General features: G+C 35.7%; 1 protein-coding gene across 4 annotated transcripts in view; it reads left to right on the top strand.

Annotated features, from left to right (window-relative positions):
• Positions 1-15,259, top strand: part of TMTC2 (transmembrane and tetratricopeptide repeat containing 2) — a 414,619-nt gene that overhangs the window by 278,639 nt on the left and 120,721 nt on the right. The gene's annotated exons all lie outside the window — the stretch shown is intronic.

The raw sequence follows: 15,259 nt of genomic DNA, 5'->3' as shown, positions 1-15,259 counted from the left end.
GTAATATATTTTGTTTAAAGTTTCAGTTAAACCCAGGACCAGAAGATATATGGTCCCTATGGGGAGTTTGAACATTTTCATGCTAGGGTTGCTGCAGGATCATGCTTAGGTCTAGATGTCACTTGCTTTCCTGGAAATATGAGACAGTTGATTATATTTCACTGCTATTAAAACCACACAAGCCCACCTGTTACATTAATTCATATTTTTGCCAGTTTAGTGGTAAAGGAAAAGACTGAAGCTTAAAAACTTTATTTTTAAATTGAGTTATAAATAAATTAATATACTCATTAATACCTAATTATACCCTTAATATCTGATTCCCAAATAGTTTCAATATATTCTTCTTTAAAAATATGTTTTCTGAGGCCTCAGTAGAAGTAAATGAGAAAAAACATGTATAATTTGCTCTTTCATTGGATACTTTCCATGGAATGAGTCTTCTACTCGGTTAAGAAATATCAGTGGGATTGTTCTTAGAAAATTAATGTATTGTTATGCTATATTTGGAAAATTAACTAAATTTCAAATCCTGGCATTCTTAAAAGATGCCAGTTTTGATGACATTGAGATGAAATAGACATAATCATGAAGAAGGAAAAAACCATGTATGAAAAATACAGTCTTAAAAATTAGTGTCAAGAAAATGATCATTTGTTGCACATATTTAGAATAGACCAGTAATACAAATGAAGTTAAAAATTAAATACATTACGAACTGTATGTCCTTTGCTGTGTATATATTTATATCTGTTTTTTCTAATAGGTAGGGAGAGATTGTTTTCTACAAGAAAATCTAGTTTAACTCCCCCATGAGCTGTTACATAAGTTGTGATTTTATTTATAATGATAAAAGTTATTGTCATATTCAGATTGAACAAAGCATTAAAACGGAACATGAAGAGTTTTGTTCCAAATTGCAAGTCTTTTTTTTCCCTCCAAATATGTAATTATGAGCATGAGTTTCTATGAGCTGTTAGTAGAACCTTATTTTAAGTATTCATTGACGATAGGATGAATTTTTAAATTTCTCATCTCTCTTAGTGATTAACATTCATAAAAAAATTTATAGTATAAAATGCATTATTCATTACATATTATAGAGTCATGTTGCTTAATCCATACATATGAAGTGCATTCCTAAGATGTGTATAAAATAAAAAATGCTTTTATTATACTTTTCTGATGGTTTCCTGCAGTTTGTATCTTATTTTTCTGAATACTATTATTTTCATTAATTAATCCCAAACTAGTAATACATTTACTCATTCTTTTTTCTTCTCTCTGGAGTAAACTTTGGGTTTTTCTCAACACAATTTATAACTTCCTTGCATATATTTCTAGTAGTCTCTAAATATTTCAGTTCTATTAAGCCATTTTATTTTATTGTGATTATCTTTTTCAGTCAGTTCAGTTGCTTAGTCGTGTCCGATTCTTTGCGACCCCAAGAACTGCAGCACGCCAGGCCTCCCTGTCCATCACCAACTCCCGGAGTTTACCCAAACCCATGTCCATCAAGTCGGTGATGCCATCCAGCCATCTCATCCTCTGTCATCCCTTCTCCTCCTGCCTTCAATCTTTCCCAGCATCAGGGTCTTTTCCAATGAGTCAGCTCTTCGCATCAGGTGGCCAAAGTACTGGAGTTTCAGCTTTAACTTCATTCCTTCCAAAGAACACCAAGGACTGATCTCCTTTAGGATGGACTGGTTGAACCTCCTTACAGTCCAAGGAACTCTCAAGAGTCTTCTCCAACACCACAGTTCAAAAGCATCAATTCTTTGGCACTCAGCCTTCTTCACAGTCCAACTCTCACATCCATACATGACCACTGGAAAAACCATAGCCTTGACTACACAGACCTTTGTTGGCAAAGTAATGTCTCTGCTCTTGAATATGCTATCTAGGCTGGTCATAACTTTCCTTCCAAGGATTAAGCGTCTTTTAATTTCTGTATGTGATTTAGAACCTAGAAAAATAAAGTCTGACACTGTTTCCACATCTGTTTCCCATGAAGTGATGGGACCAGATGCCATGATCTTCGTTTTCTGAATGTGGAGCTTTAAGCCAACTTTTTCACTCTCTTTCACTTTCATCAAGAGGCTCTTTAGTTCCTCTTCACTTTCTGCCATAAGAGTGGTGCCATCTGCATATCTGAAGTTATTGATATTTCTCCTGGCAGTCTTGATTCCAGCTTGTGCTTCCTCCAGCCCAGCTTTTCTCATGATGTACTCTGCATATAAGTTAAATAAGCAGGGTGACAATATACAGCCTTGACATACTCCTTTTTCTATTTGGGACCAGTCTGTTGTTCCATGTCCAGTTCTAACTATTGCTTCCTGACCTGCATACAGGTTTCTTGAGAGGCAGGTTAGGTGGTCTGGTATTCCCATCTCTTTCAGAATTGTCCACAGTTTATCGGGATCCACACAGTCAAAGGCTTTGGCATAGTCAATAAAGCAGAAATAGATGTTTTTCTGGAACTCTCTTGCTTTTTCCATGATCTAGCGGATATTGGCAATTTGATCTCTGGTTCCTCTGCCTTTTCTAAAACCAGTTTGAACATCTGGAAGTTCACGGTTCACATATTACTGAAGCCTGGCTTGGAGAATTTTGAGCATTACTTTACTAGCATGTGAAATGAGTGCAATTATGCGGTAGTTTGAGCATTCTTTGGCATTGCCTTTCTCTGGGACTGGAATGAAAACTGACCTTTTCCAGTCCTGTGGCTACTGCTGAGTTTTCCAAATTTGCTGGCATATTGAGTGCAGCACTTTCACAGCATCGTCTTTCAGCATTTGAAATAGCTTAACTGGAATTCCATCACCTCCACTAGCTTTGGTCATAGTGATTCTTCCTAGGGCCCACTTGATTTCACATTCTAGGATGTCTGGCTCTACGTGAGTGATCACACCATTGTGATTATCTGGGTTGTGAAGATCTTTTTTGTACAGTTCTTCTGTGTATTCTTGCCACTTCTTCTTAATATCTTCTGCTTCTGTTAGGTCCATACCATTTCTGTCCTTTATCAAGCCCATCTTTGCATGAAAGTTCCCTTGGTATCTCTAATTTTCTTGAAGAGATCTCTAGTCTTTTCCATTCTATTGTTTTTCTCTATTTCTTTGCATTGATCGCTGAGGAAAGCTTTCTTATCTCTTCTTGCTATTCTTTGGAACTCTGCATTCAAATGGGTATATCTTTCCTTTTCTCCTTTGTTTTTCACTTCCTGTCTTCTCACAACTATTAGTAAGGCCGCCTCAGACAGCTGTGTCGCTTTTTTGCATTTCTTTTTCTTTGGGATGATCTTGATTCCTGTCTCCTGTACAATGTCAGGAACCTCCATCCATAGTTCATCAGGCACTCTGTCTATCAGAACTAGTCCCTTAAATTGTGGATAGTATTATATTTGGAGGGAGAGGGTCACACACACACACACATATACAGAGTCTCATTTTCTCTTTTTTGGGAAATTCTGAGCATTTTATGGGATTGTCTCCCACATTTGTTGATTGATTGTTTTTAGTGATTTATTTCCTTGAAAGCATAAAGGAAATTGATAAACCTAGAGAATTTCAGGATACCCAGTTGCAAAAAGAGCTATATTGACATAGGCTTCTGGCTGTTTTTCAAGTTAAATTTTGATGGCACATCAAATGTTTTTTCAGTATTTAACACTAGGTATTAGGAACCTTTTAAACTTTCACTGAAGTTTAACCTCTTTCCTCAAGATTAGCGTTTCAATTTAATGAAACACATATTCAGTTTTTTCCCCTGCATTTCCTCTCTTTGCTTTAAAAACAGCCTTTCTAGCTTCAAGGATTTCTCTTAAATTTGATGCTATAAGGACTTGCCCCTAGAAACTGATAAAAATTTATTATGTTTTATAGATAATAAATGTAAAATTAAATATCGTTGAGGGAAGGGAGTTTTCATAAAAGTTTGCCTAGGAGAATTGATTAAATGTTTGGAAAGAATGAAATTAGCTATCTGCCTCACACCACATGGCAGAATGTATTTCATATGGGATAGGCAGCTAATTTTAATAGTGAAACTATATAATTAAAGGTGAATATATATCCCTATGGTGGAGAATAGTTCTTTGTGTATAATAGATAGTGGTAAATTTACACAGGAAAAGTCAACCTGATTTGCATGTGTAAAAATTAAAATAGTCTGATGAAAAGCTATTAACTGTATTTTGCCTATCATAGAGAAAGATAGATGTCTTAATTAAAAGCTGCCTTAAAATCATTAAACAATGACTCACATTTAAAAAATAATGATGGTTAAATTTTTGTGGAAAAAAATTGTTAAAACATGCATTTTTGGGGCACTCCCTGTCTGTCCAGTGGTTAGGACTCTCTGCTTCCACTGTCAGGGGCCTGGGTTCAATCCTTGCTCTGGGAACTAAGATTCCACAAGCCCCATAGTATAGCGGAAAAAAAAAAAAAGAATCCAGAAAACAAAACAACCATATATGCATTTTCGTTAGTTCAAGGATTTCACTGCTGTATATGTGTTCTAAGATAATAAGATGTATATTAAAAAAAGAAAGGGATAATTGCTAAAGCAGGTTTAGTACCTACAAGAATATGGGAGGGGAATTTGAATACACAAGCAATTAATATTGAATGAGAACATATAATTTTGGAAAATATAGCATATTTTTATTTAATACAGTAAACTGCTAGAAGGAACCTAAATATTTAAAACTAGCAAATTGTTTTACTTATAATTTACTCTTTTAATGTTTAAATAAATTGTGGAAAAACAAAATTTTACTAATCAGTAACTATGATTGATGGAATTCATTTAATTTAATAAAAGCACCACTTTTCAGACTTTCAACAATGAGTAGATATAATTAGATAATAAATATATAAATGTTAAAAATAAATTCCAAGGAGTAATCAGGACTTGATCTAGTCAGTCTTGAGTAGATCGTCTAGAAAATCCATCAATTTGACATTTCCTTAAACTAGGGTATTGTCGCTGATTTATGAAACAACTATACAGATTACTGGAAATGATTGTCTATAAATTATTATCTAATTTGGGAGATTAAAAAGTTATTTGGTATTGGCTCCTCATTTTGTAGATGGTAAAACTAAGGCCCTTTCAGGGTTAGGAGGTTGTAGAACATATGCCCAATGAAATACTACTCGGCTAGAAAAGGAATGCATTTGAGTCTGTTCTAATGAAGTGGATGAACCTAGAGCCCATTATACAGAGTGAAGTAAGTCAGAAAGAGAAAGACAAATATGGTATATTAACACATATATCTGGAATCTAGAAGGACGGTACTGATGATCCTACATACAGGGCAGCAATGGAGACACAGAGAATAGACTTCTGGACTCAGTGGGAGAGGGGAGGGAGGAATGACCTGAGAGAAGAGCACTGAAACATGTACGTTATTGCATGCGGAATGGATGGCCAGTGCCAGTTCTATGTGAAGCCAGACACCCCGGGCCTGTGCTCTGTGACAGCCTGGAGGGATGGGTGGAGAGGGAGGTTTTAGCGGTGTTCAGGATCAGGGGACAGATGTAGGCCTGTGGCCAATTCATCTTGATGTATGGCAGAAGCCATCACAATATTGTAAAGTAATTATCCTCCAATTAACCTAAATTAAATAAATTAAAAAATTAAGTCCCTTTCAAATAACCTGTTTGTCTACAACCATACAAAGTTCTAATGGCAAGATAAGGATTAGAAACCCAGTCATTTTATCATTCTTTTTTTTATAACTCATAATTCAGTGCTGCATCATAATTATAAATAATTTTACCAGATGAGACAAACCAAGTTAATAAGTCAATTAATTAAAATATTTATTTCATTTTAATATTCAATGCAAAATTAGTTTCTAAGGGAAGAACAGTAACATATATAAAATAAATAATAACAAACATGAAGATAAGATGGGTAAAGTGCTCATTAGAAGAAAACTGACCAGCACAGAGAAACACTACTTATAAAAACCACTGAAACAAACCTGGTATCTTAAATGGAAAATAAGCATTCCATGAGAAAGAAATGATGACCTTAATGACCAGCCTGTTCCTCAAACTGGGAAAGCTTGGAAAGTAGACAGATTACCATAGAATGCCTAACTTTGAGGCTAAGTATCCTACAACACTTGCAGTAATGAGAATGAGATGCTTTCACTCTATCAGCAGGAGGAAATCTGCTAGAAACCATGTGGGGCTATATTCTGAACGTGCCCATTCTTTAGAGGCCAGAAAAAAATGCTGTAACCTATGTGAGGCCTTTTACAAAGATAGCATTTCTCCCCAGGGTGCTGCTGTCCCAGTATTTTGCAAGCATACTTCTGAAGCTTTCATAACTCCTTAAATTATACCAAGGTATATGAAGTTCTGTGTTTTTCATAACCTTTTCCACTCATGTTTCTCTGTTCACTCTGACTTTGCTCCCAGCCGTTTACCGTATGTTTTATTGTTTCCCTGATACTTCATTCTAAAACATGATATCTAGGAAATTACATTTTTAAACACAACTGAAATTTTAAGTAGTAATTTTTTAAAAGTTTTTTGTATTATTTGTTTCATGTACACCTAAAAAAATCTTAGAAAATTTTGATAGCATAAATATATATGATAAACATATCTCTTTGTCACAAGATTATAAATACCAGAAGGCAACTGTGAATGCTGTCTCATTAAACTTTAGGTTTACCATTATATGAGTTATCCACATTGGCTAATCTAAATTGATATGCAAGATACATATTTAAGAATTCAAAAAAAGATATTTAACAATTACTGTAAGAGTAAAGAGTGACTACTTTTGTTAAAAGTAGTCAAATTTTTTTGTTTTTTCAAATAGGAAATTTGGAGGGAGGAGAAATTGGATGAATGTGGTCAAAAGGTACAGACTTCCAGTTATACTACAAAATACTAGGGATGTATTAAGTTGGTACAAAAGTAATTGTGGTTTCAGACTGTGATTTTTAAATCATTTTAATTAGGTTCAAACACATCTTTATTAATCAAAATAGGAATTATTACAATCAACACATTTTTTGCTAATAAGAGATAAGTTTGTTTATTCCTGTAGCATTAAAGTCCATGCCTTAGGATTTCAGGAACTCTTGGAAGGCATTTTTGCCTCTTGCCTGCTGTGGAAGATTTGCCCTGCAAAAAGTTGTTGAGATGCTTGAAGAAGTGAGAGTCAGTTGGCGAGAAGTCAGGTGAATATTGCAGATGAGGCAAAACTTCATAGCCCAATTCGTTCAACTTTTGAAATGTTGGTTGTGTGATGTGTGGTCAGGTGTTGTCGTGGAGAAAAATTGGGCCCTTTCTGTTTTGGCCCCAACAGAAATTATGTCATTTCTGTTGACCAATACCAGCTGCAGGCATTGCTGTTTTCAGTGTATTTCATCAATTTGCTGAGCATACTTTTAAGATGTAATGGTCTCACTAGGATTCAGAAAGCTCTAGTGGATCAGACGGGCAGCAGACCACCAAGCAGTAACCATGACTGTTTTTTGGTGCAAGTTTGGCTTTAGGAAGTGCTTAGGAGTTTCTTGGTCCAACCACTGAGCTGCTCACCACTGGGTGTCGTATAAAATCCAGTTTTTGTCCCATGTCACAATCAGATCTAGAAACGGTTTGTTTTTGTGTAGAATAAGAGAAGACAACACTTCAAAATAATTATTTTTTTGATTTACACTCAACTCATGAGGCACCCATTTATCGAGCTTTTTCACCTTTCCAATTTGTTTCAATTTCTGGATGACCATAGAATGATCCATATTAAGTTCTTTGCCAACTTCTCTTGTAGTTGTTTCTTAAATTGAAGAAAGTAGGGAAAACCACTAGGCAATTCAGGTATGCTGCCGCTGAGTCACTTCAGTCGTGTCCGACTCTGTGCGACCCCATAGATGGCAGCCCACCAGGCTCCCCCGTCCCTGGGATTCTCCAGGCATGACCTAAATCAAATCCCTTATGATTATACAGTGGAAGTGAGAAATAGATTTAAGGGACTAGATCTGATAGAGTGCCTGATGAACTATGGATGGAGGTTCGTGACACTGTACAGGAGACAAGGATCAAGACCATCACCATGGAAAAGAAATGCACAGAAGCAAAATGGCTGTCTGAGGAGGCCTTACAGATAGCTGTGAAAAGAAGAGAAGTGAAAAGCAAAGGAGAAAAAGAAAAATATAAGCATATGAATGCAGAGTTCCAAAGAAGAGCAAGGAGAGATAAAGCCTTTCTCAGTGATCAATGCAAAGAAATAGAGGAAAACAACAGAATGGGAAAGACTAGAGATGTCTTCAAGAAAATTAGAGATACCAAGGGAACATTTCATGCAAAGAGGGGCTCGATAAAGGACAGAAATGGTATGGACCTAACAGAAGCAGAAGATATTAAGAAGAGGTGGCAAGAATACACAGAAGAACTGTACAAAAAAGATCTTCATGACCAAGATAATCACGATGGTGTGATCACTGACCTAGAGCCAGACATCCTGGAATGTGAAGTCAAGTGGGCCTTAGAAAGCATCACTATGAACAAAGCTAGTGGAGGTGATGGAATTCCAGTTGAGCTATTTCAAATCCTGAAAGATGATGCTATGAAAGGGCTGCACTCAATATGCCAGCAAATTTGGAAAACTCAGCAGTGGTCACAGGACTGGAAAAGGTCAGTTTTCATTCCAATCCCAAAGAAAGGCAATGCCAAAGAATGCTCAAACTACCGCACAATTGTACTCATCTCACATGCTAGTAAATTAATGCTCAAAATTCTCCAAGCCAGGCTTCAGCAATACTTGAACTGTGAACTTCCAGATGTTCAAGCTGGTTTTAGAAAAGACAGAGAAACCAGAGATCGAATTGCCAGCATCCTCTGGATCATGGAAAAAGCAAGAGAGTTCCAGAAAAACATCTATTTCTGCTTTATTGACTATGCCAAAGCCTTTGACTGTGTGGATCACAATAAACTGTGGAAAATTCTGAAAGAGATGGGCATACCAGACCACCTGACCTTCCTCTTGAGAACCTGTATGCAGGTCAGGAAGCAACAGTTAGACCTGGACATGGAACAACAGACTGGTTCCAAATAGGAAAGGGAGTCCGTCAAGGCTGTATATTGTCACCCTGCTTATTTAACTTATATACTGAGTACATCATGAGAAATGCTGGGCTGGAGGAAGTACAAGGTGAAATCAAGATTGCCTGGAGAAATATCAATAACCTCAGATATGCAGATGGCACCACCCTTATGGCAAAAGTGAAGAGGAACTAAAGAGCCTCTTGATGAAAGTGAAAGAGGAGAGTGAAAAAGTTGGCTTAAAGCTCCACATTCAGAAAACGAAGATCATGGCATCTGGTTCTATCACTTCATGGGAAATAGATCGGGAAACAGTGGAAACAGTGTCAGACTATATTTTGGGGGGCTCCAAAATCACTGCAGATGGTGACTGCAGCCATGAAATTAAAAGACGCTTACTCCTTGGAAGGAAAGTTATGACCAACCTAGATAGCATATAAAAAGTGCAGACATTACTTTGCCAACAAGGTTCCGTCTAGTCAAGGCTATGGTTTTTCCAGTGGTCATGAGTGGATGAGAAAGTTGGACTGTGAAGAAAGCTGAGTGCAGAAGAATTGATGCTTTTGAACTGTGATGTTCGAGAAGTCTCTTGAGAGTCCCTGGGACTGCAAGGAGATCCACCAGTCCTTCCTAAAGGAGATGAATCCTGGGTGTTCATTGGAAGGACTGATGCTGAAGCCTAAACTCCAATACTTTGGCCACCTCATGCGAAGAGTTGACTCATTGGTAAAGACCCTGATGCTGGGAGGGATTGGGGGCAGGAGGAGAAGGGGACGACAGGGGATAAGATGGCTGGATGGCATCACCAACTCGATGGGCATGAGTTTGGGTAAACTCCGGGAGTTGGTGATGAACAGGGAGGCCTGGCGTGCTGCAATCGTGGGGTTGCAAAGAGTCATACATGACCGAGTGACTGAACTGAACTGAACTGAACTGAACTTGTAACAGGATCAGCTTTGCTCATTGCTCCCAGTTGGTCTTTGTCAGCTTCCGATGGCCAGTGACTATACTCTTCATCTCCAAGGCTCTCATCTCCTTTGCAAAACTTCTTGAACCACCATTACACTGTACTTTTGTTAGCAGTTCCTGGGCCAAATGCATTGTTTTTGTTGAGAGTTGTCTCTGCTGCTTTCTGACCTCTTTGAACTTGAATAAGAAAATCACTTGAGTTTGCTTTTTGTCTAACATCATTTATATAGTCTAAAATAAATGTAAAATTAACAGAAGTAATAAGTTATTAGCAAAAAAAAGCTGAACTGAGAAGTGCACATTAAAATGATGTATAACGTAGCCACATTTGTTTAAGATTGTATTCCAGTATCAAACAGCAAAGTTCAGCAATGTAAAACTCAATTACTTTTGCACTAGCCTAATGTTCAATACAATGTACAATATCATATAATCGTTAACACTGCTATATGATATACTTGCTTAGAGAGTAGATCCTCAAAATTCGCACATCGAGGGAAACAAGCATTATGTCTTATCTATACTATATGAAATATATCAAGTGACCTTATTGTGGTAGTCATTTCACAATATATGTCAAGTCATAATGTTGTATACCTTAAACTTTTACAATGCTTTATGCCACGTCTATCTAAATAAATCTAAAAGGGGGAAAAAAAGAGGAATCTAAACTGAAATATAGAAATAGAAATGTATTATTTTGTGGAAAAGCAGGAAAAACAAAAGGTAAGACTAGCAGATAGTGGTAATATGTACCCCTGTATGCTCTATTCTTTATCTGCAAGCCAGAGCTGTCCGGTAACTTGAAACATGAGAATCACTGAGATCTGGACTCTTACATCATCAATAATCTAGCATTCTTTCCTTTAAGGAGTTAGCCTTTGCTGGGTTATTTAGATTCAGGGGTTTTTAGGGAGGAAGAGTGACATTATTTGTTCTACATCTGAAACTGGTTTATATCTGCCTGAAGCCAGCCTGGAGACATCCAAATCCCCTTTGTCTGTGAGTGAAGCAGAAATAAATCTGGGTGATGAACCTGATCACTATATCATCACACACCACATCTTTGAATTCTTATGAAAAGTGCTTCTATTATGTCATTTTTTTTTTTTTTTGTAGGATAGGAAAGAAAAATGCTCATCATTGCTTCTTACCTCCTGGGTACTGTAAACATTTTTTTTTTCTATTATTGTAAGTTAAGAAGAATTACAGTACCACAAAAGATGACTTAACCCACCTTCCTAACCTATTCCCAATAAAGTCTCTTCATTCTCTTCCTTATTGAACTTACTGAACTTTCTTTTCCTGTGATCATTTCCTTTATGGAATTTTTATGATTTTACTATTTTAATCAAGCTTGAAGGATTACATATACACCATTCTCTCTCCTAATACTGAATTCAGTGATGGTATTTTTTGCAATTATTTTATTTCTTCTCTAATTTTTTTTACATATTTGAACTAAATGGTATGGTAAAAATAGAATCTAATCCAAATCTTCAAGTCGTTTGCTTGTTTTTGAACACTGAACAAGTTGATTAAGCTCAGTAACCCATAGTGACCTCATTTGTAAAATGAGACCAATACTAATTAACAGTGTAAGAATAATATAAATGCATAAAGGTAATACGTTTAATACTTCAGTGGATATTCAATAAGTAATAAGCTTTATATGGTTGGTAACTGCTTGATGCAGTGGCAAAAAGCATGGGCTTTCAAGACATTCAGACTTTTTTTTTTAATCTTTGGGCCACAGCACATTGTATGTAGGATCTTGGTTCCCCAAGCAGGGATCAGACCCACACCCCCTGCATTGACAGCACAGAGTCTTAACCACTGGCATGTCAAGAAAGTCCCCAAATCTTATAAGATAGGGTTGTTAGCTGTGTAGGTCACTTGTTATTCCTGAGCCTTCTTCCTCATTCATAAAAAGCCCCTTATATGAATTAGAAATATGAAGCTCCTACCTTGGCCATGCCAGGAATACAGCAAGTACTTGGGCTTATATTGTTTATTGCCTGAACCTTTATTGAATTGCCTTTTACACACATTTAAATTCATCCATGATTATTTTCTTGCATTTTTGGTTTTGCGTCTTTATTACCACTTTATGGGCTGTTTTTGTGTTAAGGTTAACCTTAAGAACTAAAGTACATCTTATATGCTAGATATTTCCCTGTTAAGAATTGAATCCAGTTTGAGGCAGAAACGTTTTTAAAGGTCAGCCATGGATTATTATTGCTCTTTCTTAGTCCTTTAATTCAATAGATAAGCTCAAGGCAAAGTGAAATGAACTTGATGGCCTGTGTATCACAAGCTAGAAAACAGTTTCCCGTGAGTGAGACAAAGTATAATTTTCACCTGATCTGGAGACTTGGGAATTTAGTGATTGTTCACTACCAACAGATTAGCAATGCACTGAGATCAGGTCGTCCTGTGTTTGAACTGCAGCTTTCTACATTTATGGTTTTGTGTGTTTAATTTAGCTACTCTGGTTTTCAATTTTCTCATCTGTAAAATCCAGGTTAATTAAGGACATTCCTTAATTTAAAAAAAATGAGGTACAGAGCAACTAATATAGAGACTGAAAATACATTTCATCTCACAAACGTAATCTAAAAGTTAGTTGGCACTGGCTGAATGAGGGTGAGGTGTTAAGGACCCGTGTGGGGCTAAGTGAGAAAACCTTCTGTGCACCCAAAGATATAGGATGGGAGGAGTGGGTACATGTAAGTCAGATGTTTGCTTCTGGTAGTTTGTTACCCTGATTCACAATAAGCATTCAGTGAGTGCTATTGTCATCATTATTACTGAGATACAACGAATGATTACATGAAGTGTTTCTAAGTTGTAATGTATAGAACCTAAGGAAGCTAGTTATTTACATTTTTTATATACTTGCCAAGATACATTATTACATAATATTTTTTATTTATGATCCTTTGATATTTTCCCACCTCACTAGCTTTATAACTTAATAAGTTGCTTATGAGTTCTTACTGAACAAAATAGGTCAAGTTAAGTAGTTAGCAAATTAATAATATTTCATTTCAAAATGGGTTTTAATAATGGTAGATTTCTGACTTGGAACAAAGGAGGAGTATGCTTTTTGAAATGATTTTCAAACATCAACCACTTAAATATGAAAATTTGAATCTCAAAAGCAACCATGGACTTAGGATTCTCCTGTGTTTTCTCTGTGCCGATAACTTACTGTTCTACAAATTCGTTTTTTTAAATAAATTGAAAGTAGAAGCCATATTAAATGCAATGATTGTCAACTTCTAAAAAGTGATCTATAAGCAGTTAAAGACTGTAAGTAGAATTTCAGATTAATTCCAAACAGAACCTCATAAAGCAGACCCATCTTTCAGGTCTGACTCTGAAATTTCTACTGGCTTTATAATCCATTTCAGAGATAGTTGAATTTTGTTTATCATTAATTGCTTTAAATTTTTAAATATTTGATTTTATATTTTATATAAATCATATCTAATATTTAGTATAAAGAAATGGTTCACTCTCCCTAAGAAAAATTACTGTTTGCTTTATTTGGAAATGTTTATTAGTTCAACATTTTAAAAAGAAAATTGCCTGACAGTGTTTTACTTATTATGAGATATGATAATAAGACAATATAATTATTACAGAAACATGAAAAAAAAATCTGTACCTAATCCTACCAATCTTAACAACTATGAGTATTTTGTGTATTTTATTCTAGTCTTCGGTCTTTGCTTCAGTATTTCTTGCATCTCAGCCTGAGCACTTAATTATGTCTAACCAAATTCTTCTTAAATGGAAACATGTTTTAAGCTTTAGGAAAAAAAAATCAAGCTATCATTTTTATGATACTATAGTTTAAGGGCTGTTTTCAGAACTAGAAACACATAGATGTGCGAGTGGTACATACATTTTTGTTTATGTTACATGTAATTTGTCACCAATATTTTTTACTAACTGATGAGCAAAGGGCACTCAAAAGGCCTGGAGACGCAGATCAATTCAATTCATCAAACATATTTGTATTGACAACACTGTAGTAATGTAAAGAGAATTTGATTAAAATAAAAGGAAGTTAGCTCTTTCTTTGAAGCAAAGATGTACAACCAGTGTGGGTGATACCTTTAGGAAAATCCTCTGATTATTCCTCTAAATGGAAAGAGCCATCACACCTATGATTAGTTAAGCTGTTATAAAAATCTGCTTGAAAAATAATGCAGGTCACCAGTTTGTTGCTTGGTCTCAGAAATTGAGTAGTTTCTACATTTGAAACTACTATATTAAACTATAGTTTAATATAACTATACTATTTAACTTAAACACACAAATCATCTTACAATCTAATCTTCCTATCAAGTGGAATATTCTTTCAAACTATAAGTGTAGAAAGGAGAGGCAGGTGGTGATAAGAAGGTAACTGATACACTTTTGGCTTATTTCTGATTTTTTTCTCGTGCTTGGCTGTTAATAAAAAGCTATTTGGTGGGCAAAATTTATATAAGTTGAAAATAATAGCTGACGGCTGAAAGGCCTTAGACTAGCTTTGCACTTGGTAATGGGCATGCTAAATAATTGTCACATATTCACTGGATTTTCCAAATGAAACTGGTAAATTCTACTTTACTTATTAAAATATAAAATGCAAATAATTTCTGAAAAATCTAAGATCTAGCACCAATGCTTCATACCAAATATTTTTAGCTTTTTTTTCCCCATGGCCACATCGCTTATGGACTCTCAGTTCCCAGACCAGGGACCAAACCCATGCCCCATTGCTTCTGCAGGGCCTGAACCTGTGTCCCCTACAGTGGAAGAATGAAGCCCTAACCGCTCGATCACCAAGGAATTCCCTTTAACTTCTTCATTTAACATTACTTTCTCAACAGAGTTTTCAACTTTAGTGGGTAGGACCTTGAACTTTGGTTGATTAGGTCCTGCATAATACTCTCCATTTAGTAGTTATTCTATAAATACTTGAGTTTGTAAAGGAAAGAATGAATATGAATAAAAAGAACAAATGATTGTAGATAAGAAAGACCCAACCTTAAAAAATGAAATGGTAACAAAGCACATATGATTGAGAGTGAGACATTTCTAGATTTAAAAAAAAAATCAAAGCTTTATTGCATACTACATTTTTGACTTAGGCATTTCACTTAATTTTGCCAAACACAAGTTTTCTCATCTGTGAAATCGACGTGATGATGATTCAGGGG

Source organism: Bos indicus x Bos taurus, chromosome 5 (genome assembly GCF_003369695.1).
Source record: "Bos indicus x Bos taurus breed Angus x Brahman F1 hybrid chromosome 5, Bos_hybrid_MaternalHap_v2.0, whole genome shotgun sequence".
Lineage (NCBI taxonomy): Eukaryota > Metazoa > Chordata > Mammalia > Artiodactyla > Bovidae > Bos > Bos indicus x Bos taurus.
This window is presented reverse-complemented; position numbering and strand designations above follow the sequence as displayed.